The following is a 25,531-nucleotide window of genomic DNA, read 5'->3' on the forward strand; positions in this document are numbered from 1 at the left end:
TTGTAAAATCATAACCTAATTTGATGTTTAATAGGCTTTTCCTGAATCCCTCCTTATTATCCAACATATTCGCTTATCCAACATTCTGCTGGCCCATTTATGTTGGATAAGTGAGACTCTACTGTAGTTTGGAATGTTATTGTAAAGTTATGTTAAAAATGAATGGAAAAGTGATATTTTGAAAAATAGCTCATGTCCCCTTTCTCATTAGGGCCAACTTCTGTTTGAAAAAAAAGAGAAAAATATAACTATACAATATAATATAAAATAAATGGAAAATGTATTGTTTCCCTGATGGCATGGCATGCCAACACAGAAGTAAAAAGTACCCATTGCACTGAAGCAGATGTTGGGAACATGGGATTGGGAGCTATTGATGGATTTTATTCATGGGAAGGAAGCAGAGCATCAGGAGGATCATCAGCCAAGGAGACCTTCCAGCTGCAATGTTAATTGCCAGCCTTGTGCGATAAAATCAATGAAAAAATTTTAAATAAAAACTCTGTAATCACATGGTCTTACACATAAAGGAAAAGAACTAAGTTTTTCACAGAATATTTTTATACCACCACTTTTTTTTTTCATGTCAGGAGCAACCGGAGTTGCTTCTGGAGTGAGAGAATTGGCCGTCTGCAAGGACGTTGCCCAGGGGACGCCCGGATGTTTTGATGTTTTACAATCCTTGTGGGAGGCTTCTCTCATGTCCCCGCATGGAGCTGGAGCTGATAGATGGAGCTCATCCACACTCTCCCCAGGTGGGATTCGAACCTGGCAGCTTTCAGGTCAGCAACCCAACCTTCAAGTCACTTAGTCCACTACCACCACTAAGAAAAAGCCATTTTGCCTTGTGTTTCTTTTAAGATGACTATATAATTATATGACTTTCATAAGAATAATTATTATTCTAATTACAGTGGAGTATTATATCTGTGTATGGGTTTCAGAACAAATGTATGACTCCATAGGCAACCACAATTATATACATAGTATTAAATAATTAATTTCTGTATTCAGAAGATTGGTTATATGTAGACTATAGAAATGTGGATACTATATTTAGGAGTCAAGGCTAGAAAACAATACATTCTTTATGATGTTAAATTATATCATGAACCACATCATAAGCCCAACTGTGTATCTTGCAAAGAGTGTTTATGTGCATTAGTTTCTTTCCAAAGATAAGGGCTGAAATCCTAGGAGTCATTTTTATACATATAAAGAACTAGTTACTTCCTTATAATTTCCTTTGTACTATTCACCATGGCAGATCATATAGTCAGGATAAGAGGAAACACAAATCACTTTTAAAACTAAATATATTTTGCTTTGACTATGGAAACTGTAGCTGTCAGACCTATATTCTTACTGCATGTGACGCCTTTCATTTATGTAACCAGCTCCTTCACTTCACAGCCTATTTCTCAATTGACATTAAGCTGCTTATTTTAATTTAAAGACAAAGTATAAACTGAGTTTAAAAAACCAACCTTCACTTCCATTATTGTAATAGGGAAGTACACTTTATATCTGCATGGATAATGAAAATATATTCACTTAATCCTTCCCTCATTAGAATCAAATAGGATGTGTTATTTGCTTCAGAACTACTCGATATTATTAATTCTTATATGTTTATAACTTAATATTTACTGTGCCTACAGTTTCATGTGTTCATGTCCAACAAAATACCTCCTCTGTAGACATTTGTTAGGTTCTGCAATGTGGTATTCTTGGGCCAGAGCTCCTTCATTTCAATAGTGTTAGCGCTTATCCCTGGTTTTGTGTTAGCTATTATCCCTGGTTTTGCCTCATGCAGTCAGGAAAGATATCCTGTGCAGTTATGGGGGTTATAGTGTGCTTACATTTACACATGCACAAAGGCAAGATAATGAGCAAGGTTTGCCAACCTTTCCTAACACGTTACCATACGTTCCATGCTACAATTCCCATCATCCTTATTTAGCATGGTACTCTGTGGGCCATGGTTTTGGGAAAGCTTAGATTCTTTTGTGTCATCATTGCTGCATGCCTTCAAGTTGTTTCCATTTTATGGCAACCCTAAGACAAACATATAATGAGGTTTTGTTGTCCAAGAAACAGCAAAAGTAACAGTGCTGGCTTGTACTTAGTATCGCTAATCTTTAAATGTAATCTTCAAATCTTGGGAGGTAAGGATTGTAACTACACATATCCACACACATATTACTCAGCTTACTCAAGTAGTGTATTAGATCTTATTTGTGTATCAAGAAACAAAATGGACCTTTTCTCAAAGATTACTGTATTTCTAAGAGGGGAAAGTGTCCATCAGCCAGTGAGGGTGAAACTATGGAACAGTTCAGGCTTAAGACCAAGTAACAGGTCTGATAAATGGTTCACAAATTATTATGAGGTGTCTCAAAACAAAAGATTAATATGGGCCAAGGTTGATATTACAGCAATAACAGATAGCCTTAAAAAAGAGAATGCAACAAAAATGGGCTACTACAATCCAAATGCCTACATTTGACTAGCCACTAGTTTCCAATGCATTTACAAATCTGTGCCACATGTTGAAAAAACATGTAACAACTAAACCAGGAATTCCCAAACTATGGCCCAGGGACCACATGCGGCCCATCAAAGCCATTTATCCGGCCTCTGTGGTGGCGGCTCCCTCCTCCTCTGCTGAGGAAAGCACGTGAGGTGCGAGGTAGGGAAATACATGCCTTTCCTTCCTCCCTGGCCCCATGCACACCTTTCCCACTGCCGCCGAGGAAGGCGCGCACAAAGCGAAGGAAGAGGGAAAGGCGTGCACTTTTCCCGCCTCCTCCCTTGCCCGGGGCACAGCTTCCAAAGCTTTGCTTGTATTTATAACAATATTTTAATTATTATTTAATTAATTAATTATTAAGGGGTGCTTTGCTGGTGCTTTTAGTGCACAAAGGCAGAAGGGGGTTGGACTAAATGGCACAAGGGGTCTCTTCCAACCCTCTTTATTATTATTATTATTATTATTATTATTATTATTATTATTATTAACATTGAGGCTTGGTGGCCATCTGTCAGGGGTGCTTTGCTTGTTTTTTTGGTGCACAAGGACAGAAGGGAGTTGGACTAAATGGCCAAAGGGGTCTATTATTATTATTATTATTATTATTATTATTATTATTATTATTATTGACATTAAGGCTGTATTTGTTTCTTTTTTTATATACTTCAAAATAAGTTATGTGCAGAGTGCATAGGGATTTGTTCATAGGTTTTTTAAAACTATAGTCCGGCCCTCCAACGGTCTGAGGGACCGTGAACTGGACCCTGTTTAAAAAGTTTGGGGACCCCTGAACTAAGCCTTCTACCATGTTTCTCTGAAAATAAAACAGTATCTTATATTAATTTTTGCTCCCAAAGATGCACTAGGTCGTATTTTCAAGGGATGTCTTATTTTTCCATGAAGAATACACATTTGTTGAACAAAAAAATGACCATTACATACTGTACAGTAGTTGTCATAATCAGCATAACCAGATAAACTGTGAATCCTATCAAGATTTTCTCATTACTACCATTATTTCCATGTACTACAAGCTATGGTATGTACATTTACCAATCTTGCATGCTCTGGTGTTCTGTTTGGTGGGCCTGCTTCCAAACAAAAACTTTGCTAGGTCTTACTTTCGGGGGAAGCCTTATATTTAGCAATTCAGCAAAACCTCTACTAGGTCTTATTTTCAGAGACTGTCTTATTTTGGGGGAAACAGGGTATAAAAAATTATCAGGCAGGCAGATCACCTTGGTTTGACACTGAATGCTGGCTGTTAAGAAAGGAACTAAAGTCAGCCATGAGACTCACTCAGAGGCATTCCTCTTTTCTGATTCAAGCTAAAATGTTGACCCCCCAGACAGAAATATAAAAAAAACTTATAAAATTAAAGAAAAAAAAATGCCACCACTACTTGGTCTGGACTTGAAATAACAGCAAAGAGTCATAATTCGGCTATATTTTAGCATTCTGTAGGAGGAATATTAAAGGAACTGACATTTTCACTTGATATACCAATCTCAGCCAAGGATTAGGAGAATTACTATCAAGATATATTTGCTTTAACAGAACCTGTAGAGAAACAGCATTTACGCAGAGATTCATTATGCATGGAAGCCCCTCCTCCTTGGCCACCAGTCACAGAAAAAGCGATAAAGAATATCATTAAAGTCTTAAAAAGTGATAAAGCACCTGAGGAAGATTTCTTACTAGCTGAATTAATTTAAAAAGATTCTGATTGGTGGGCTTGTTTACACATATAAACAATATCTTCCAGATTCCAGTTGGATGGAAGCTGGCAATTGTGGTTCCCATATATAAAAAAGGGGATAAAAAGGACCCCAGTAATTACATGCCCATTAATTTAATAGAGATTGTTGCCAAAATTTACGCTAGGTTCCTATTGAGCAAAGTTGAAAGTTGGGTAAACAAAAAAAGTATCCTTGTGGAAGAACAAGTAGGTTTTAGACCAAACAGATTTACCATCGACGACCATTTTATCCTGAATCACTTGATTGCTAAATACACACAACACTTGTGTGCTGCCTTTATTGATGTCTTTACTGCATTTGATATGGTGAACAATACTATGAAATAAGCTGTTTGCCCTCAAAATTGAACCTAGACTGTTGCTACTGATCAAAGCCTTATATACAAGCACCTATTTGAAAGTATAGTTTGGGGTAAATGAAGCTATGACAAGCAGGATCAATACATATAAAGGAGTAAGACAAGGATACATTTTAGCACCAATATTATTTAATGACCTGCCTAGTGTAATGAAGGCCCTTGTAGATCATATGTCTAACATCCTAAACACATACTGTAATACCTTGTTATATGCTGATGATATGATATTATTATCACACTCACAATTTGGACTTTGTAGGTTGTTAAGAAAACTCAGCTCTTATTGCCAAGATAACTATCTAATCATCAACAAATCAAAGTAAAAAAAAAAATGGTGTTTTGAATCTAATACTTAAACTAAAAACACATAGCTATCCAGGTGCCCTAATCCCAATAATTAAAGTTTATAAAGCTAAGGTTACACCTATGCTTTTATATGCAGCAGAAGTATGGGGTTTAAGTTCCATCTCAGTAATATAACAAGCACAATCTCAGCACTTGAGATGCATATTGGGAGTAGATAAAGGACCTCAGCTACTAAAGTGAGAGCTGAACTGGAAATTCACACAATCCATGTAATAGAGCCCGAAAGACTCCCAAAATTGTGCCAACTATCTAAAAATGCAAATGTGAAAAACATTTTAGAGAGATATTCACTCAAACTAGATTTGATCAGCTTGAGACAATGATCAGATATGGAAGATTTAATAGCATCCCCTAAAATGAATTTGTATCTGCGGAGCACCTGAAATTGAGGACACAGCACATATATTATTTGACTGTAAATTGTACCAGAAGGTGAGAGACTTCTACCTTGGTTCATATATCGAATGGACAATGTACTGGGAATCTCACATCAGAACAAAATATTTTATGTGTGGCCATGACCCAAAAATGACATATAAAACAGCTCTGTATTTAAGCAAAGCAATATGTTTGAGAACCACATATGTGGGGCTGATTTGGGTAAATTGTAGGAGTGATATGGAAATATGATGTATATATTCAGTTTTATCATATTTATTTACTGTATTGTAATAAGTGTCTTATTTTAACTATCTATATAGAGTGTAATCAAATCCTATCCAGCCTTGTTGTTTGGTTTTGTATTGTGATACGGCCTAAGGGCTAATCAATCAAATCTATTCTATTCTGTTTTACATTCAAAGAATTGCATTTTTTTTTAAAAAAAGAACATAGATCAACCAGTTGATAGTTACTAGTTCATAATGATGAGCCAGATTTTTTTTTTAGCTCTAGCCAGCTCCCCCTCCTGACCCACATTATTTATACCAAAACCTTTGATACAGTACCTATTTTTTCCATTTCATGAAACAGCATGGAAGAGCAGAATATACTCTATTTTAAAAACCCTATGTCCTGGGTCAATGCCTTTATGAAAGAGAAAAGCAATCCCATCATCATGTTTCATTCTCCACAATTACTGAACACCATTTTTTCACTGAAGTTTTGTTCTCAGATTTATTGATACAAACTTTATATCCAAACTGTCTTACAATTAAAAAGGCTTACAAACAACAGAAAAAGCTAAACGTACAATATAAACATGCTAAACATGATATAGGGTCCAAGTGAAATGGGATAATAGCCGAGATGGAGTCATCAAGCAGAATGTTAAGATAAAAGGCATGCTCTTCTTTATCTAGGCATTTTCATCACTGTACAACTCCACAGAATCTATTTCTCAGAAGTTGTTTCCTATTTTTATCCCTGGTATAGCAGTACAATACTGTTGATAAATATGAGGGATACTCTATCTTTTCTTGCTTAAAAAAAAATTCCATGTGAGGAGAGATAAATCTAAACACTGAGTAGATTGACCATTCCCTCCCCCGGTACTGAGTTGGAAATGATGCTGCCAAGAAAAATACTATACATTATCCACATGTGTATATATTCCTGCTAGGAATCTGTAAGTAACTCCATTGTCAACCTCTGGTGAAAGTTGATCACACGAGTCATTCTGGAGGATTGAGGGATTCCTAGAGAAGTGTTCTCTTGGGTTAGAAAAGTGGTTTTATACATAATTTTCTCATTTTGATGGGGGTCCTCAACCCCTAACCCACATGAAACTGGAGGGCCTACTGTACACACCAAAACACCTGCCCATCACTGATCACAGATTTGCTTAGAAGCTCCTCTTTTCTCCATGATCCAGCACACTAACACACTAGAACTACTCTCATATAAAATATGAGCAACTCAACAAACCAGCCCTCCTTGTGGTACCAGTTCACATTCAGCCAAAGTAGGCTTAGAAGATTTTCTCTTGCATACAAAGTGTGAATGGATACTTCATTTCCATCTGCTATTGTTTTAAACTACATTCAGCAATTCTTACCACATATTACAAAAACATTTTTTCAATGCTTTTTTGATGATTACCTTGATCAGATGTATTTTTACAAATGTTAAATGTGTGTGCTAAGCATGAGATTATTAAATTTGACTCCAGATTTTGTGGTACATTTGAAAGATATAAATAACACAATCAGATTTCTTCAAATCCATAATGCTGTAGAAACTAATGGAAAACAATTCTTATTTATTTCAATATATTTTTACACAGAAAGGAGAATACATTAATTGGTTCAATAACTTATCAAATGTTGAACACATTTTTCAAGAAGTTGTTAGAACTTTCTTTCCTACGTTCTTATATTTACAATTACTAAACATGTTGGTATTGCTGATTACTTGTCTGTGGCATTCAACCTTTTGTCATCTTTTACTGAATAAAGAGATTTTTTGTAAATCATTTTTTCGTTGAGCTACCCTAGAGAATTCCTATATGCAAAGAACAGTATTGGAATAAACAGAAGTTAACTAAATTGGGCACATCTACACTGTAGAATTAATGCAGTTTGACAAAAAAATAACTGCAATGGCTCAATGCTATGGGATTCTTGGAGTTGTAGTTTTATGAGGACTTGAGCCTTCTCTTCCTAAGACTGCTGGTGCCTAACCAAACTACAGCTCCCATGATTCCATAGCACTGAGCCAACACAGTTAAATTGGTGTCAAACTGCATTAATTTTACAGTGTAGATTGATCCTTTCTTAAGTTAAAGTATTATTGTTACACAAGATTACAATAAAGTTACTAGGAACCAGACAAAAGTATAGATTCAAACAATCACTGAAATAGAAAGTGAGAAACAGTGGAAATGACACCACTTTACAGAAGCAAAGCTTCCAAAACAGATGGAACAAGAACATGAACTTACAACAGATAACACTTAAAACAACCAAAATATGTTAAGATATTTCAGCAACTGCTTACAAAAAAGTATCTGATCAGTTAAGTGACAAAATGAATAACTTGTAGAAAAATATGAACTCCCTTAAAAAGGAATTGCTGATACCTTTCATAATATTTTTATGCCATTATTTAAAAAATAGTGCTCTGTCCCAAAACCTTAATCACATTATGAATAAATTGTTAAAGTCTGAACATTATTGTACCAAATGTATCTACCTATTCACAATCCAATAATTGATCCAGTCAGTCCTATTATAATATTAGTGAGTAGTCTGGTATAGTTCTTTTTTTCCCCCATCTGCACAAGAGCACTACTGAATCAGTTTTGAAACTAATTATGAAACCAGCTCTTTTCCCAACCACATAACTGGTGTCCATGAACACATTACTATAGGTCTGTATTTTAAATGTGGGGTCCATTCCAAGACCCTTTGCATAATAGGATTTCATGTAGTCTTCCCTGAAAAGAACAATGATTTGCCTTTTATTTGACACATAGTATCTGAAGAATACCATATACTTGGACCAAGAAAATGTTTAGAGGAACATGCTTTCTAGGCCCCCAGGATGGGGGTTATACCTCAAGTGGAGGTTGACCACAGAATCATGTTAGAGTCCTACAGAGAATGTTTTCTATGTCTTTCAGTATGATTCAAAGGCATATATGGGTAAATCCAGGCCCAGGGGCCGAATGCGAATAACAGCAGATCCAGTATGGGATTAATAGAAAACAGCAGATGTGTTGATGATAATAGATATCTCAACAATATTTATTTTTATAGCAATTAAATAATGTCATTTATAGAAATATGGTAATAAAATATAATGCAAAGGTGGAAACCCACCTTTTCTCTACATGCATACAAATTTCCTAGCCTACTTTTCAACTAAAGCTAGTAACTCTCATTCAATATTATCAAGTATCATAGTGAGGTTTCAATACTTAATTCTTTGTTATGCATTGTAGTATATAACTTGTTTTGCTCTCCCTAGGCATGTGGCTCTTAAACCAGATTAGTGTCCAAAATATTGCAGCCTAAAACAATATCTATAGTAACACATTGTTCTAATTTTTTATTTATCACATTTCCACTGTTTTTAGCCTGTGTTCAGATTAATCAGTAACATATAGCCCACAGTTAAAACATATGATACTGGGTGTGTTGAACCAAAGAGTTAAAAATAATCTTAACAACATAATTATAGGAACAAATGGAATTTTATAACCAACGTATTGTTTAATATAGTGCCTATAGAGGTATATTTTTTCCATAAATGTGTCAGTGAAACTCCATGGTAGCTTCTGGTAGAAGTATTATCATACAATTACCTGGAGAACCTACAAATTCCAAGAGAGGACATATTTTGTTGGATGCAGGAAGATAAATCCATGGGTGCTGGCTCTGAAGGCATGAGGGGTCATACTGTGTATGCATGTATACGTATATAATCCTGCCAAATGTGGATGATAGTTCTATTAAATCATTGCCATCTCAAAGACAACTTGCTTATTCGGGTATATAGACTTTGAAGTCTTACAGGCATAAGTAGTGCATATATAATATATTCAAATCTTTTCCCCAAATCAGTATTAAGGGCATGTTTATCAGTTTCTTTGCATAAACTATTCCTGCCTAAATCCATGGTCTATTTTGTTTCAAAGTTTCTATGTTTTTTATCCCCTATAATTACTTCTACATTTTGAATTATATCTCATTCCTCTGATTGTTATTTATAGGGTTGCCAAAGGGTATACTTTTCCTTTCCAAATGAATGTCTAAGATCCTAGCTTGAATAAAACTCCCTAGTTGTAAGCATTGCAGAATACAGATTTTACATCTGGAACTCTCAGTCAATAGGTTATATGAAACAATGTTTGCTTGCTCTTTGAAATCAATGAAAATTGACCAAAAAAAGTGAAATCAAACCTTGCCGCAAGTAGCTATTCATTCCAAAGACCTAATTTGATCCACATGGTGTCTTCACAGTATTACGATATTTATATAACGAGCTGTTTTTCTTGCAAGAATAGAAAAAGAGAGTGAGGTAAACCTGTTAAACCAATTTTCAAGTATCCTAGTTAATTCCAAGAGACTGCCTGGAAAAAACTTCTAGTGGGAAAAAGTACAACCAATTTTTCCTGATCTTTGTAAGTTGATTATTAGTGGTAGAATCATTACCAGATCAACTGATTTGCATGACCTATAGCTTCAAGTTGTATTGAATATGTGAATGCCGGAGAGGATTTTCCATTTGTTCAAGGATTAACAAAATTTTGCATTATTATTAGAAATGTTGTGCAAGCAGAATAATAACTGAATACAGCCCTAAAAATTACAGCAAAACATAGCTTGGAATGTAAGAGAGATATAATTAAGATCAATTGGCCACCATATACAACATTATTGAAAAAGAAGCTTCATATATATCACCTTTTGTTATCAAGCGTTTGTGGAAACAGGTAAAATGTAGCATGATATTCGGAAAATATTGACATCAGTAACCAACATGCTGCCACAACAAACTGCTATGAATTTGCATGGATGCTATGAGCTGAACAAGTGCACACTGTCTGAGTTGTCAGTTAAGAAATATATTAAGAATTATCAATAGTTCTTTACACACTTCAACTCCTACAACAAAATTTCCCCTTTCTATTCTCTGCAGAAGGTCCTTTCTGCAATGAACAGCAGAAAAAAGGAAATATTATTTTGTAAAACCCTCAGACAAGAAAATCATCACACCAATGAAGGAAGTGCATCGGGGATCCTCTGAGTATGAAAAGAGGTAAGTTGGCAGGAGAGCCATTCTATTCTCAATCTTTCTACAGCTGGACAGATATAATTGAATGTGATATTAATTTACTTTTTTAGCCTTTTAATTCTTGTTTTCTCATTAACTTTTATGCCACAATGAAAATAAAGTGCATGTAAGAATAGAAATACACTTACCTGGATTTATAGAGCAGGTGTCATCAGGAATATTGGAAATAATGAACAAGGACTCCAGCAACTGTAATATGACAGGAGGGACTCAAAACATTGTTCCATGGAGTAATGCTTCTTTTTGCATGTGATAAAACCTGCAGTGACAAAGAAATGCATAAAATTATTTAAAGCACACACAGGTACCCATCAAACCTTGGTTCTGGTTCTGTGAACATCACTCTCAAACTAAATCCTATATGAGAGCAAGTGCTAAAACATAAATCAAGTTACCAGTCCCAAATAAGGTAGACCTATGGAAAGCAATAGACTTAGCATCAAAGAATTAATTCTGTGGTCTATTTTAGTTCAGGCTATTAAAGAATGCACTTTGGACAATTTGTGACTCTATTTTCCCAGCAATACTCAATGGCATAATGAACAAGACCTCCTGCTACATTATGGCTTATGGAATAATACAAAATTAAGAGTCAAATGTTAACTCTTTCCCTGTGCAGACTTTGAAAAATAGTGTTTTCTGTCATGTGCCAATAACTGTCTCCTCCTCCTTCTTAAAAATGTGTTCCTGAGGTTTATATACAGGTTGCAATACATTTTGGTGGCCAATCAAGATATACTGTATGTATGTGTATCTATCTATCTACTTATCTATTAGATACGGATTCGTGTTTCTGTTTTGTACCATCCATTCAGATGGCACGGAACAGGAAGGCCCCTCATGAAACAAAAATCAACTCAATAAGAAAGTCTGCTTTTCAGATCGACATAGCGTTCCTTACTTGGCACTCAACTGCAGGCCCTGTGAGGCCCGTGCACATAGGCCCAAAGTCTGCACTCATAGGCCCGGGTGCTTTGGGTCTACGGGTGAAGCCCTCCCAATAATGGGCTGAAAGAAAACAGACCTTTTGGCCCTGAAGACAAAGAACAAATATCTGCCCTCCTGGCTTCAGGAGGACCAATTGAAATGGATCAGGGCCCCCATCGAAAGCCAGGTCATGAAACAGATAAAGGCTTGCCCCAAATGCACATGACTACTATCTATCTATCTCCTCTCGCCCATAAGAAAGTTTTGGTAGGGCAATTAAAATTTCAACTGAAGCAGGCAAGAAATAATCTTGCTGTTATAGAAAAATGACAGCTTCAAGGGTACAGCCATGATGCAAGCAAAATGGTCTTTACAGCAGCAAGATTATTAATGCATCTTTTTTTTCTCAGTTCTTCGATGGACATTTCTCTTTACACATCTATGAGCTCTCTTGAAATTATTGCCTTTTAAATACTAGTCTTTCTAGTATTTGACAACATGTCAAGCACTGACAACATGTGCTTGATGTGATATTTTTTATAAAACAGCTGGAACATTAGTAATAAATTGCGGAAATCTCCTAAATGGCATATCCTGAAAAAGTTGCAATCTTATATACAAAGCCAAATGGCCTCCCAACTCTCCCGGGATGCTGAAAAGAACATATTTTTCTGCTGCTTGAACATGCCGACAGTGATCTGCAGACTTTACATGGCTTTCTTGTCAACACCAACTGGTCACAGTAGGTGGAATGCAGGTTCTCTTACTAAGAGCTTGCTAATTAAACATGTCAATAGCCATTCATGGTAAACATTTCAATACCAACATCTTTACAAGAAAGAAGCACAAACATACATAACAGAGAAATAATAGATATATCGCCAGAAAGGTCTGCTACTCTGAATGAATACCTGCTTTCTATCCTTACTGAAACATAAAAGAAAAAAAAAAACAGAAAAATAACTCACAAATTGCACCATTTTGTTTTCAAGATGCAACATGGCTGGGCTTTTTCTAAAAGATCAAAATTTCAGAATTAAAGGCCACTTGTTACTTGACTGTTGGGTGTTTGTTGAGTCAGCTCTCCCCTGCAGTGGGTTTATCTTTTCAGGTTTCACTAATATGTTATCTCTTAAGACCTGCAGTTGAAAGTTGCACTGAAGGAAGTAGAGATTCTAGACAGATGTTCTCTCAGATGAAAAAGTGGGGTCTTTCACTTGCAGTTTTTCCACTTCCTTGGAGATCCTGTGCCCCTAACCCCAGCGAATGTAGAAGGCCCACTGTATGAAAACATTTGCAGAATTATTTAGTGATTTCCCTATGAAATGTTACTTTCCAGATTTTAGAAGGTGGCACATTTGGTAGGTGAACCTATATGATCTGATTCATTTGGGAATACAAATAAACAATTTGAGTGTGCTAAATTAACTAATAAGACTAGAACTGAATATAATGCAACTCTGTGTATTCAATTCATATTTGACATCATACGGAGGTTTTCATTTCAGAACTGGCATTGTCGTATCTAGCACTCTGTACTGCGATATGTTTTTCATGGCAACTGATCCCATTTAAATGTCAGAAAATAAATGATGGGCACAACCTTTTCTAGGCACAAACTATTTCTATTTAGATAACTAGGGGATTAATTAAATGAGCCAAGTGGGGCTTTTCGCTTATTTACTCTGAATGCCTCTTTTCCCTCTTCCACTCACGCCATGTGGTGAATCTTCTATAATTTCCCAGAGCTGCACAAGTGAGGTTTGTAATGTAGTTTTTCAGGCTGCTGTTCAAGGTGAAAAGTCCTACAGAATATGTGTAACCTCTTTTGGAGTATATCCAGGAATGTTTCCTGGGACTTTTAAAATTAGCTTTGTGAGATTCAGGATGTTATTTTAAAAATGTGTTTTCCTCCTATCATCCTGGGGAGGCTGGCGCTACGTAACCCATCCTGACTGTAAATTGACTGCAGTGGAAGGTTATTTTCCCCGTGGTTAACAAGTGTTACTGATTTTTCAGTTGCTGCCAAGTCACATTTTAAAGCAATTCTTTCAAAAAAAAATCCTGATATATAATAATGAACATAATGCACTCAGTATTCCCAAAACCCAGTTGAATCCAGAATTCACAGAATATATAAGCACACTTTTATTACAAAACTGAAACTTCTCACAATGCTTAAGAGAGAGAGTTATCCCTATGTTAAATTTCTATGCCCATTGAGATTTTAAGATGGAAGCACTGTCAAGCAAGCACTCATCAACATGTATTCTGGGGTAGTTCAATCAAATACCTTATGCTCCCAAATGGATCTAATTGTTTCAAAGTTAAGCCTTGAAATAGACTATCAACAGTTATAATCAGGATTTGCAACAATGCGTCACCAAATATTACAAGTAAATTATAAGTGACTCCTGGAAGACAACATTGTTCTGTTCTGAACTGTTTCTTTTCTTATGTTCCATGTGGATTGTTCTTACCAATGCAAAATCCGGAAGGGGGGATTAGGAACTGTTTTCATGCAGTGAGTATAACTGTCTTATAAAAAGGAACAAATCACCTGTAAAGTGAATGCTTTTGAATCCTGTTTTCTAAATATGCATGCATATAATCAAGATTTTGTTTAAGGTGCTTAGAAACTAGTTATTTTTCCTCAAGTATCATGAATCAAAAAAGCCTCACTATTGAAATAAGTGTCCAGATTCTGCATCAAAGGCCATAATTTGATGACATTCCTGATGCAATATGCAACCTTTCTAGTGAAATGTGATAGTGTTTATCTGGGTGTCCTGCCAAGTGTCCTATTACACAGTGGCATCTATGCTGCTATGATGCTCACTGAGCAATGGGACCAATAGTATTATGGTGATTCAATTTGCACAATGGTCCCAAAGATGTCACTATACCTTTGTTCCCCTCCTGAGAATACAAATATTCAACTTTGTGTGATTGTACATCTTTTTACAATAATGTAACTACCTAACAAGATGCTAGACAATATCTGTTTTGAATCTAATAGGGTGCTGTTATTACTTCTCACAGAATGGATAAGATTTTTCTAGAAGTAAAAAATAAAATAAAGACTATCATCAATATATATAACCTAATTTTTTTTGAAAGAACCGAGTCAGAGGAAAATATAGTACTCAAAAAAGCTTTTACATAAAACATCATAATAACTGGTGCCTCTACATTGGTTAATTTCCTGCATAAGAAGTAATAAAAAGAAACACAGATGACTCCTATCTGACATGCTGTAAACATGAAAAGATGAACCGGATGAACTGTCATATCCAAAGACTGACTAATATTGGTCGAAAGCAAAACAATGTTGGCCAAAAGCAAAACAAGTATAATCCACACCAAAATACAATACAGTCTATTTTTGAACCCTTTGGGAACACTAACAAAATGTTCATACACCATATATGAGTATACTGACAATCTTTTAAAATTCATGGTTGAGAATGTGTAAAATCATATAATCAGATTATAATCAGCAAATAATGTTACCATACAGGCAATAAGGTTGAATTATCTTGCAATAATTATTTGACTATACTTTTCATAACAAAATGATAATATTATAAGGTGGAGATCCTACTACTATAATGCAGCAAAACCAACCAGAAATCTTGAAGTACCTTAAAAAAATAGCAAGATCACTTACAATAAAATTTTCTGCACTGGTTCATCAGGTAGGAAGAAAACTGGTTAGTCTTTAAACTACCACTGCTGTTCTTATAGGAAAATACCTTGCAGACATTTTCTTTTGGGACCTTGCATACAAGTGACAAGCGCATGGTCTTCAGCCTGGGTGCAACAAAAACAAATTATTCTTCTGTTAAAGTGGAAGTCATCATTTCAAATTTGTTTTGAAAAGGCTCTACCTATCTGGGGAAAAGTCAAAGCCTAAAGATAGTGCATCCTGGAAAGTTTTAAAAAATCTAGAATAACAATATCCAATCCACCTGCTATCAGCCATCAAGAACCACAGCATGTAATTATTCTGATTGTTCAGCTGGCTCTTAATATTGCCTGATCATTTAATGCAGTAGGGTGGTTTATTCTCTTCATTAACAGAATCTATGTAGTGCTATTCTGACTGATTAAACAAATTGGAATGCATGAAACAAAACTAGAAGTTGGATGTATTGCTCTCCTTCAGACTTGGTTTGGTAGCAATGAAAATACAAGACAATTGGAATCCTCAAACCAGTTTTCATGTTGTTACCTAAATTCAGAAAATAAAAATTGCATCTGAGTTTCTTCCTAGCTTGTGTGGATGTTAATGCAGGGCAGAAGATATAGAAGTGTAATTTACAATGTCAGTTTCATGTCTGCCTTGCACTCAAAAACCCATGCTGAAACAGAAAGCTTTTCAACTTCCCAAACAATTCATATAATCTATTAACTCAAGTAACTTCAAATCAAGTGACAGGTGGTTTATATGAGCTTAAATGCCAGCATGAGAATCCCAAATATAAAATTTAAAAAACACTTTAATGGGTAGGAAGGGGAAGAGACAGACAGAAACTAAGAAATCACAAAACACCTAATTTCTAATCACACATTGAGCCATCTGTGAGGGATGGCGGGTAGATAACTTTCAAATGTTTCCAATTGTGGCAATTTTTTTATGAAAAAAACTTTTTTATTAATGCATTTCTTCATAATAAAGTAACAAAATGAATATGTACATGACAAATCTAGAATTACTGTAATTAACTTTGTTCAGGCAGCTGTTCTTAGAAAAGCATATATATTGATGGGTATAGCCCTTCAGGCTTGCTATAATTAGTATGTCAATTGTTTTTAGTGTCTATGATAGTTTTCACGCTGATTTGGAGTAGTAAAAGTTTTCTGTAAGGTTTTCAAAAATATTCTCAGTTCAAAATCCTTCCCACCACCAAAATATAAGAAATAATGTTAATGACATACTGAAGGTTTTTTAGATAAGGAATTGGTAGACATACTCATGATCAATAAAAAGTAAATTTTTATGTGAATCTCCCCTCTCTCAATACATGAGACAAATGATAATAAATTGAAAGAAGAAAAATAAACATCAATCTAGTATAATTTTATTTGCCTTTATAAATCAAGCCTTCTAAAAAGGAATTTTATGAATCAAACCAATGTCTTATAAGGGGGATTCTGCATAGGCCCCATCTTTAGTCTTCTCTGTTGAAGAGTGCTGGTGGTCTTAGCAAAATACAACTCCCACACTTCCACAGTATTGATGTCAAACTGCATGTCAAACTGCATTCATTCTACTGTGCAGATGCACCTTATCTCACTGACTAAATAAAATGATATGGGACAATGGGTAACTGTGCCCTTGCAAAAGTTGATGAAAAGCAACAACCAAAACATAACTTGAACAAAATGCAAATCTTAATTCACCTGTCTTGAGATACCATATAAGAAAGAAGAATTCATACAAGGTTATAAGAAAGATTATGGATGAAAAGAAAATTACAAGTTTTGCCTACCAAGTATCTGAAAATGTTTCTCTATTTTAAATAGAAAAGTCATCTTAGCTTTTTTTTTTTCATGTCAGGAGCAACTTCAGAAATTGCAAGTCGCTTCTGGTGTGAGAGAATTGGCCGTCTGCAAGGACATTGCCCAGGGGACGCCTGGATTTTTTTTGATGTTTTACCATTTTTGTGGGAGGCTTCTCTCATGTCCCCCCATGGAGCTGGAGCTGATAACGGGGCTCATCTGCGCTCCCCCAAGTTGGAGTCGAACCAGCAACCCAACCTTCAAGTCATCAGTCTTGCCGGTACAAGGGTTTAACCCACTGTGCCACCGAGAGTTCCTATGTTAGCTTTAGAAACCTATCTGAAGTTAGTTTATTTTTTCCTAAGATAAATCTGCAAATCCTCAATCCCACTGGAAGTGGGAGATAGAAGACAAAGAAGAGAGAAAAAAGTGAGGTTTAGTGAGAAAAGCATTCTCTTTTCAGAAATTTTCCAGGTTTTGTAACCCCAGTTTCTGACAAACCTCCCCACTACAATTTCATCAGTCACTTCTCTATCTCATTAAAACTTTGCCAATTAAAATTTGGTTTGCCTAATCTTATCTTCAGCTAAAAAAAGGTTTATCATTTTTCCCAGATGTTTCTCGTAAATCTTTATTTCAGATGCTCAAAAAGTCATAAACCTTTGTACCCCAAGTTCATCCTTGTACTATGCACCTGATAAGCATCTGATCTGGGATTATAAATTTATCCTCCCTTCTTTGAGAGTTTGGTTATCAAAAGGGTTTGAAAACAGTCCTTATCAGTACCAGCAAGCTGCTAAGCCAAAATATTTGACATTGATTAATCACACTGAATAAGCTTAAACCAAGTATTTCAGCTCTGTAAGTTTCTAACATATCTGTAAAATAGCCTAAAATGTTTATTGTCTCCTCTTTTATTCCCTTCTCCAATTGCCTTGTTGCTCTGGCCAGCGTCACTCCAAGCGACAAGTGACCAGCATTAAATGTCAGGCTTGCTGGCCACCACAATGAGGACAGTGGGAGGGAACAGTGAGTGCCATCCCATGTCCCCAAGCAGCCTGTGCCTAGGGAACTTGGGATGATCATCTATATAGTTGTGGCTGGTATGTCTCAAAATGGCAGAACTGTTTATATGAGCCCAAAGTTGCAAATTGCTCTGGATTCTAAGGGAAAATTCAAAGCAACCTGCAACTCAGGTAAAGATAGTTCAAGACAGCATTAAGCAGCTTTGGCCTGCATTAACCCGGATCAAACTCTGTGCATCATTTAATTACTACAGAGCTGATTCATGCAAAGTAGTGAGTGTAGATGTGTCCTAAGTCATCCCCATCTTAGATCAGGACATGGAGGGTAAACTGTATAACAGAATAGTTTTTGCAATTATTCTTTCTATTATTTCACAGCCAACATGCTAGCTTAAGAAAGACAATTTTGTTTTATAATAATTATTGAGAATCTATAAGGCTTCAGGATGCAGATGCCTTATTTTTAAAAGTTCTTCTTTATGCCATGTGTAAATGAACCTGTTCTTCAATGGCTGTCTTGCAATCTTGTACCCCTTTAATCCCCCAAACCATACTAGCCATACTAATATGGGCCCAGATAGCTACAAAATAACATAATCTTTGAAGTGAAGTCTTTCTCAACCAGAGTATTTGTTCACTGAAAATGTTCTCAGATCATTTTTTTGGAACATGTTTTGAATACAAATCACATTTATGTTCTCCTGGCAGGCTTTCCATAGGCAACAGACTTTTGCTGTTTATTCTTTCTGTTACGTTCGACTCGAATAACCTTCTCTCTAGTGAGCAGTCGGGCATTATTTCCACGGAATATGGACAGGTTTGATCTTCTCACGATCCAAGGCACTCTCAGGATTTTCCTCCAATACCACAGTTCAAAAGCGTCTATCTTCTTTCGCTCAGCCTTCCTTATTGGTCCAGCTTTCACATCCATAAGTTACTATGGGGAATACCATTGCTTTAACTATGTGGACCTTGGTTGCCAGCATGATGTCTCTAGGTAAAGATAAAGGTTTCCCATTACGTTAAGTCCAGTCATGTCTGACTCTGGGGGTTGGTGCTCATCTAAATTTCTAAGCCGAAGAGCCGGCGTTGTCCGTAGACACCTCCAAGGTCATGTGGCTGGCATGACTGCATGGAGCACCGTTACCTTCCTGCCGGAGCGGTACCTATTGATCTACTCACATTGGCATGTTTTTGAACTGCTAGGTTGGAAGAAGCTGGAGCAACAGCGGGCGCTCACTCCGCTCCTGGGATTTGAACCTGGGACCTTTCAGTCCGCAAGTTCAGCAGCTCAGTGCTTTAACCACTTCACCACCGGGGCTCCGATGTCTCTACTCTTCACTATTTTATCGAGATTGGTCATTGCTCTCCTCCCAAGAAGTAAACTTCTTCTAATTACCTGGCTGCAGTCTTTGTCTACAGTGATCTTTGCACCTAGAAATACAAAGCCTGTCACTGCCTTCACGTTTTCTCCCTCTATTTGCCAGTTATCAATCAGCCTGGTTGCCATAATCTTGGTTTTCTTGATGTTTAACTGCAACCCAACTTTTGCACTTTCTTCTTTCACCTTGGTGATAAGGCTCCTCAGATCCTCCTCACTTTCAGTCATCAAAGCAGTATCATCTATGGATCTGAATTTGTTGATGTTTCTTCCAGCAATTTTAACTTCAGCCTTAGATTCATCAAGTCCCGCATGTCGCATGATGTGTTCTGCGTACAAATTAAATAGGTAGGTTGATAGTATATAGTCCTGCCATACTCCTTTCCCAATCTTGAACCAGTCAGTTGTTCCATGGTCTGTTCTGACTGTTGCTACTTGGCCGTTATATAGATGCCTCAGGAGATAGACAAGGTGACTTCGTATCCCCATACCACCAAGAACTTGCCACAATGTATTATGATCCACACAGTCAAAGGCTCTAGAATAGTCAATGAAACAGAAATAAATGTTTTTCTGAAGCTCCCTACCTTCCTCCATTGTCCAGTGGATGTTGGCAATTTGGTCTCTTGTTCCTCTGCTTTTTCTAAACCCAGCTTATACATCTGACAACTCTCACTCCATGTATTGCAGGAGTCTGCCTTGCAGGATCTTGAGCATTACCTTACTGGCATGTGAAATAAGTGGTACTGTACGGAAGTTTGAGCATTCTTTAGCATTTCCCTTTTTTGGTATGGGGATATAAGTTTATTTTTCCCATCTGATGGTCATTCTTGTGTTTTCCATATTTGCTGGCATATGGCATGCATCACCTTGACAGCATCATCTTTCAATAGTTCCCGTCTTTAAACAGTTCCCGTCGACTCCTGCTGCCTTGTTATTAGCAATCTTCTGTATATTCTCACCACCTTCTCTTCATCTCTTCGGTTTCTGTTAGGTCCTTGCCATCTTTATTTTTGATCATGCCCATTTTTGCCTGAAATTTACCTCCAATGTTTCTAATTTTCTGGAAGAGGTCTTCTTCCACTCCCATGCATTGCTTGTTTAAAACTAGTTCCTTATCTCTTCTGGCTAACCTCTGGAATTGTGCATTTAATTGGGCATATCTCCCCCTATCACTGTTTCCTTTTGCTTTCCTTCTTTCCTGGGCTACTCCCAGTGTCTCAACAACTGACTAGCACAGTGAAAAAAGAATTTAGACTAAAGAGGCCTTAGGATCAGATTCAACAGTTCTTGTCATTTGTTGTCACTGTCCAGAAACAGTCCTCTTCTACCAGCGCCCGAGTTGAAGAAACTGTAGACTAATCTGCATCACTGAGATGTACCACCTACAAAATATCACAAATCTGAGAAACCAAGCAAGATTTCTAATCAGAGTATCCAGGCAAACACCCTATACTATAAAATCTTAGTCCTGAAGTCATCTTTGCTCTCTTAACAAGTGGATTACATCAGATGATAATTCTGTTTTCTCCCTCTCCCTTGTTCCTCCCCACACATGCATGCATGTTATAGTAGTGGCTCCCTCTTGAACATGACTACCTTCATAACTGCATGACTTCAGATCTGCACCTTGGATGCCAATTTAGAAATCTAAATTTTTAGATAAGTAAAAAATCAAGCTTGTAGTTAAAAACCTAAAACCTAAAACAAAATAAAAACCTAAAACAAAATAAAATTAAGCCATTTGTTGTTCTAAGTACAATACAATTATATTATTTAGTAGCTGGTCGGAAGAATATACATAGTTATGTTCTCCGGAAACAGGAGTTTTACATGTTATTTTCCCCATTTTTATTTAAGTGGTCTATTGATATTTTCAAACAGCTGTTTTTTTTTTTTTTAAAAGATTTTCCTTCCTTTGCCACTCTTGCCGGTGACACAACTGTTCTTGATACAGGACTGTTTGTTTGATTTGTGTCTTTTGCCTTTCTACTGAGAGGTGGTCTTTCAAAATGGAGCCATGCTAATATTTTAGTTGTCCATGGAAGAAAACCTCAAAGCAATTTCTCTTAAATGCACACTGGAGATTTTGAAAAAGCAACAAGTTGTTTTGCTTTGCTTTACGTAATACATAAACTAGGTATTGTCAAAATAAAGGCAGCTATTCGGGAGCTACAGACCATAAAATAAGTACACTCAAGTTGAGTTCTGCAGTGAAAAAAACATGCCTCAAGCTGGAAGAGCACTTTGGGTATTTTGTTAAAATGCCTTAATGCAAGGCATTAAAATAACTATTCTTTTACACTTGTATGTCCATAGTATTTATTCAAAAAGCTTCACAAATTGAGTTATTTTGTTGTCTTTTTATAATACCAACTTTGTACTAACTTTCAGTCTGAATGAAGGATCTCTACATGTAAGAGGTTTATATAATGTACACAAAGGAAAGAAATGCACATCTATGCAGTACAGCTGGCACACACCAGGACTGCGTTGTAATGTGCATGTTCACTGATGGATGATGGCAGTAGTGGGTTCCCTCCACAACAAATATTCATACAAGAAGTATGAGCTACACCAAGGTTCATGAAGCAAGTTAGAAGACTTAGAAAGTTGACCTATATATTTGCTACTATCCATAATTGCTAAAAAGAAAATGTTCTACGTTCCAAAGATATGTGTCTCTAAAGGACAAATGCTAGGAACAATAAATAGAGGACAGCTGTTCCCATCATGACCACTTCTGATCTACCCAGAGGCATCCGGCAAGCTACCGCTAGAAGCAGAAGGTATGTGAATCTTGTCTAATCCAGCATTGCTTTCAAGTTCTGACTCCCAAATGGATTTTAATATTTCTTAAAGTGCATTCCCTTTTTGAAAACACTTTTGTGTTTTTCCCTTTTCTTTATTAAAAGTTGTGTATGTGTAAAACAGTTGTGTATGTGTAAAAACATTTTAGCAAATCTAATAACACCACCATTCCCAAACAGACCAAATCAGACACAATATAAATTCATTAACCTCCTACTTTCCTTCAGCCAGGAAGAGCTGTATTTTTAACAAACGGGTTTCATTCCAAAGGCATTGTGCTACTCTTGAACTGTAATTAACAAGTTTTATATGTGTGGTCAAGGTCAAGGGGATATTCCGGTTGCAGGCCAATTAAACCAGGAATTTGCAAGTGTAATCCTTCACATATTGTTGGACCACAACTCCCATTATCTAGAACTAGTGTCATGAGGGACCATGGCAGTTACAATCCAGCAGTATTTGAATGTCTGCACTTTGCCACATTTTCCCATCCCAGATTCATCCACTAACCTATGAGTGCTCCACTAAAAATGCTCATTTCTGAGACATACCCTGTTTCCCCGAAAATAAGACAGTGTCTTATATTAATTTTTGCTCCCAAAGAGGTGCTAGGTCTTATTTTCAGGGGATGTCTTACTTTTCCATGATGAAGAATTCACATTTATGGTTGAATTTTTAAAAAATGAAAATTTATTATCTACTGTACAATAGTTGTCATCACAAACCAGCATAACCAAACTGTGAATCCTTTCCAGAATTTCTATATTATATTTTATTGCTATACTTTTTAAAATTACTGTTTTAAATTTCTGTTCGTATGTAAATTTATGTTGTTGTTGGGCTTGTCCCTGTGTCAGCTGCCCTGAGTTCCTTCTGGGAGACGGAGGTGGGATACAAGAATAAAGTTATTATCATATTGTTATTATTTCTTGTTACTACCTTTATTTCCATGTACAACAATCTATGGCATGTACATTTACCGATCCTGCATGCTTCCAAACAAAAGCTTTGCTAGGTCTTACATTCGGGGGAGGCCTTATATTTAGCAATTCAGCAAAACTTCTACTAGGTCTTATTTTCTGGGGATGTCTTATTTTAGGGGAAACAGGGTAGATGCTAATTTCTGAGACATGGCTAGGACTGCACCACTGTTTTAGTAAAAAGAACACAAACAGCATCTGGCCACACATTTCCTGCCACAGTGGAATGAGAACAATGAAGGTTTTGTGGACGCTCAAAAGGGTGGGAATGGGGAGCCTGTAGAACGAACAAAAGATGGAAATGAGTTATGGGGCAATTCTACACTGACTGATGAAGCGGGGCTGATCCAACCCACTTGGAACTCCTTGAACCTGAATGAATCTCATATTCTGGAAACCTGCACAATTACAAGAGTATTGCTTGTTCCTGTATGCTGCTTTTTAAAGCCTTCAAGGATGATAAATAAAATCCAGGAGCATCCCAAACATTGGATCTCTTTGCTGTAATCAGGTTAGCTTGGGCTTGTATTTATTTTATAAAGAACAAAAGGATGTACTCCAGGCCAGCATTGCATTGGCAGAACTTCCCAGCTGTAGCATGTCTGCTGGCAAAGATTCACTCCAAAATAAAAGGATTTTGAAAGCAGATTGCCAGTCTTTGCTTTCAGGGAAATGTGCCTGTAACAGTATTACAGGGACAGTGGGCATATCATCAGAGAGGCAAAGAAAAATTCTCTTTTAGAAAAACTGCTTTTAATCCTTGATTAGCTGGCGAGCAAAGTTACAGGCAGTTAATCTGCTGCCACCATTAAGAATTATGTCAGCTTTGACCTTTCATTTTGCTTTAGGGTAACTGGAACCATGAAATTTGGCATGTTACAAAGAGATGCCTCTCTAGCCAAAGCAATAATAGCAGCCACAGTTTCCTTCAGGGACAGAGACATTTTTTTCTTAGGGAATTATGTTTCCCTATACATTTATCCAGTCTCCTTGCTTGGAATGTTTTTTAGTTGTAATTTCTTGATATGACACATTTCATTTTATTTACTGTGTGGCAATGTATACATGCACAATAAGAACTAACAAAAAACAGTAATTATATGGTTGCAGTGGTAGCATTATTTAGTACAAGAGCAAACCACAATGCCCTCCCTCCCAATATTGAGCATCTACTCAGCAGTCCAGCATACCACTAAGCCAATTATATTTAAAGAAATAGAAAGGAAATGTTTCTCTTAGCAACTCTTCTTAAAGTCTTTAAAAGATACTACCTATAAAATTGTCATGTCTCAGTGAAGTAAGCTGGTTGATTTACTGATGGATTTGAACAGTCTCTGAGAAAGTCAAGTCATTGAATGCTGAGGTGAAATACGAAAGGGCAAAGATTTCTACTTCCCATTTTTAAAGGGCGTAACCTTGTTTCATCATAACTTATTGGAACCTGACTGTGGACCCTTCTACACTGACTCAAATACAAATAAAATTTAAATCCATGTTTTCTTCATGTTTTTTGGCTACACAAGAGACCCAAACCCTACTGTTTCAGCTGGGGGTGGCCAGATTTCCCACCTCTGGCAAATTGCAATGCCAGCCTCCTATAGGAACCAGGAGGCTGGCCTTACCTTCGAGGAGACTGAAAAATGAAACTAAAGAGCTGAGGAGGATGGGTTCTAGGAGCTCTTGGCTCGTAGAGAGGCTTTCCCTTTGTTTTAAAGGGCTAAACGGGGGTGGGGGGCGGGGAGGAGAGGCTGGCATTGCCATCCCTACTCCCCAGGCTTCCTGATCCTGGGAAGGAGGGATGGCTGTGGGTATTGCCTGCTGGGATCCCAGATAGAGATCCCAGGAGGCTGTCCTCACTGCCTCCATACCTAAGGCATGGATTTTTCAGTAAGATCCTGACCTTTGCAGGTATCTTTTAAACCTAGAATAAACCTGGATAATCAGGCGTATTCCAGGTTGAAACAGATTAGCCTGAAACATCATCTAGACACCTCAGGCTAATCTATTTCCTATCCCAAATTAAGTGGCTGTGAAGATGGAGCCACAGAAAAACTAGGCAAGAAATTCACATCTTCCCTTTGACTGATGGCACAGTCTAAAACAACGATTAGGAAAGTATAAAAAATTGAAGGGCACATTGTAATTC

General features: G+C 36.7%; 1 protein-coding gene across 3 annotated transcripts in view; it reads right to left on the reverse strand.

Annotated features, from left to right (window-relative positions):
- LOC100560134 (heparan sulfate glucosamine 3-O-sulfotransferase 1) overlaps window positions 1–25,531 on the reverse strand; it is a 125,489-nt gene that overhangs the window by 36,613 nt on the left and 63,345 nt on the right. For all 3 annotated transcript variants that reach the window (XM_008116746.3, XM_008116747.3, XM_003224724.4), the window contains exon 2: window positions 10,885–11,015. The gene's annotated coding sequence lies outside the window, so the exon portion shown is untranslated. The remainder of the gene's footprint in view (window positions 1–10,884; window positions 11,016–25,531) is intronic.

The sequence above is a fragment of the Anolis carolinensis genome, chromosome 3 (genome assembly GCF_035594765.1).
Source record: "Anolis carolinensis isolate JA03-04 chromosome 3, rAnoCar3.1.pri, whole genome shotgun sequence".
NCBI lineage: Eukaryota > Metazoa > Chordata > Lepidosauria > Squamata > Dactyloidae > Anolis > Anolis carolinensis.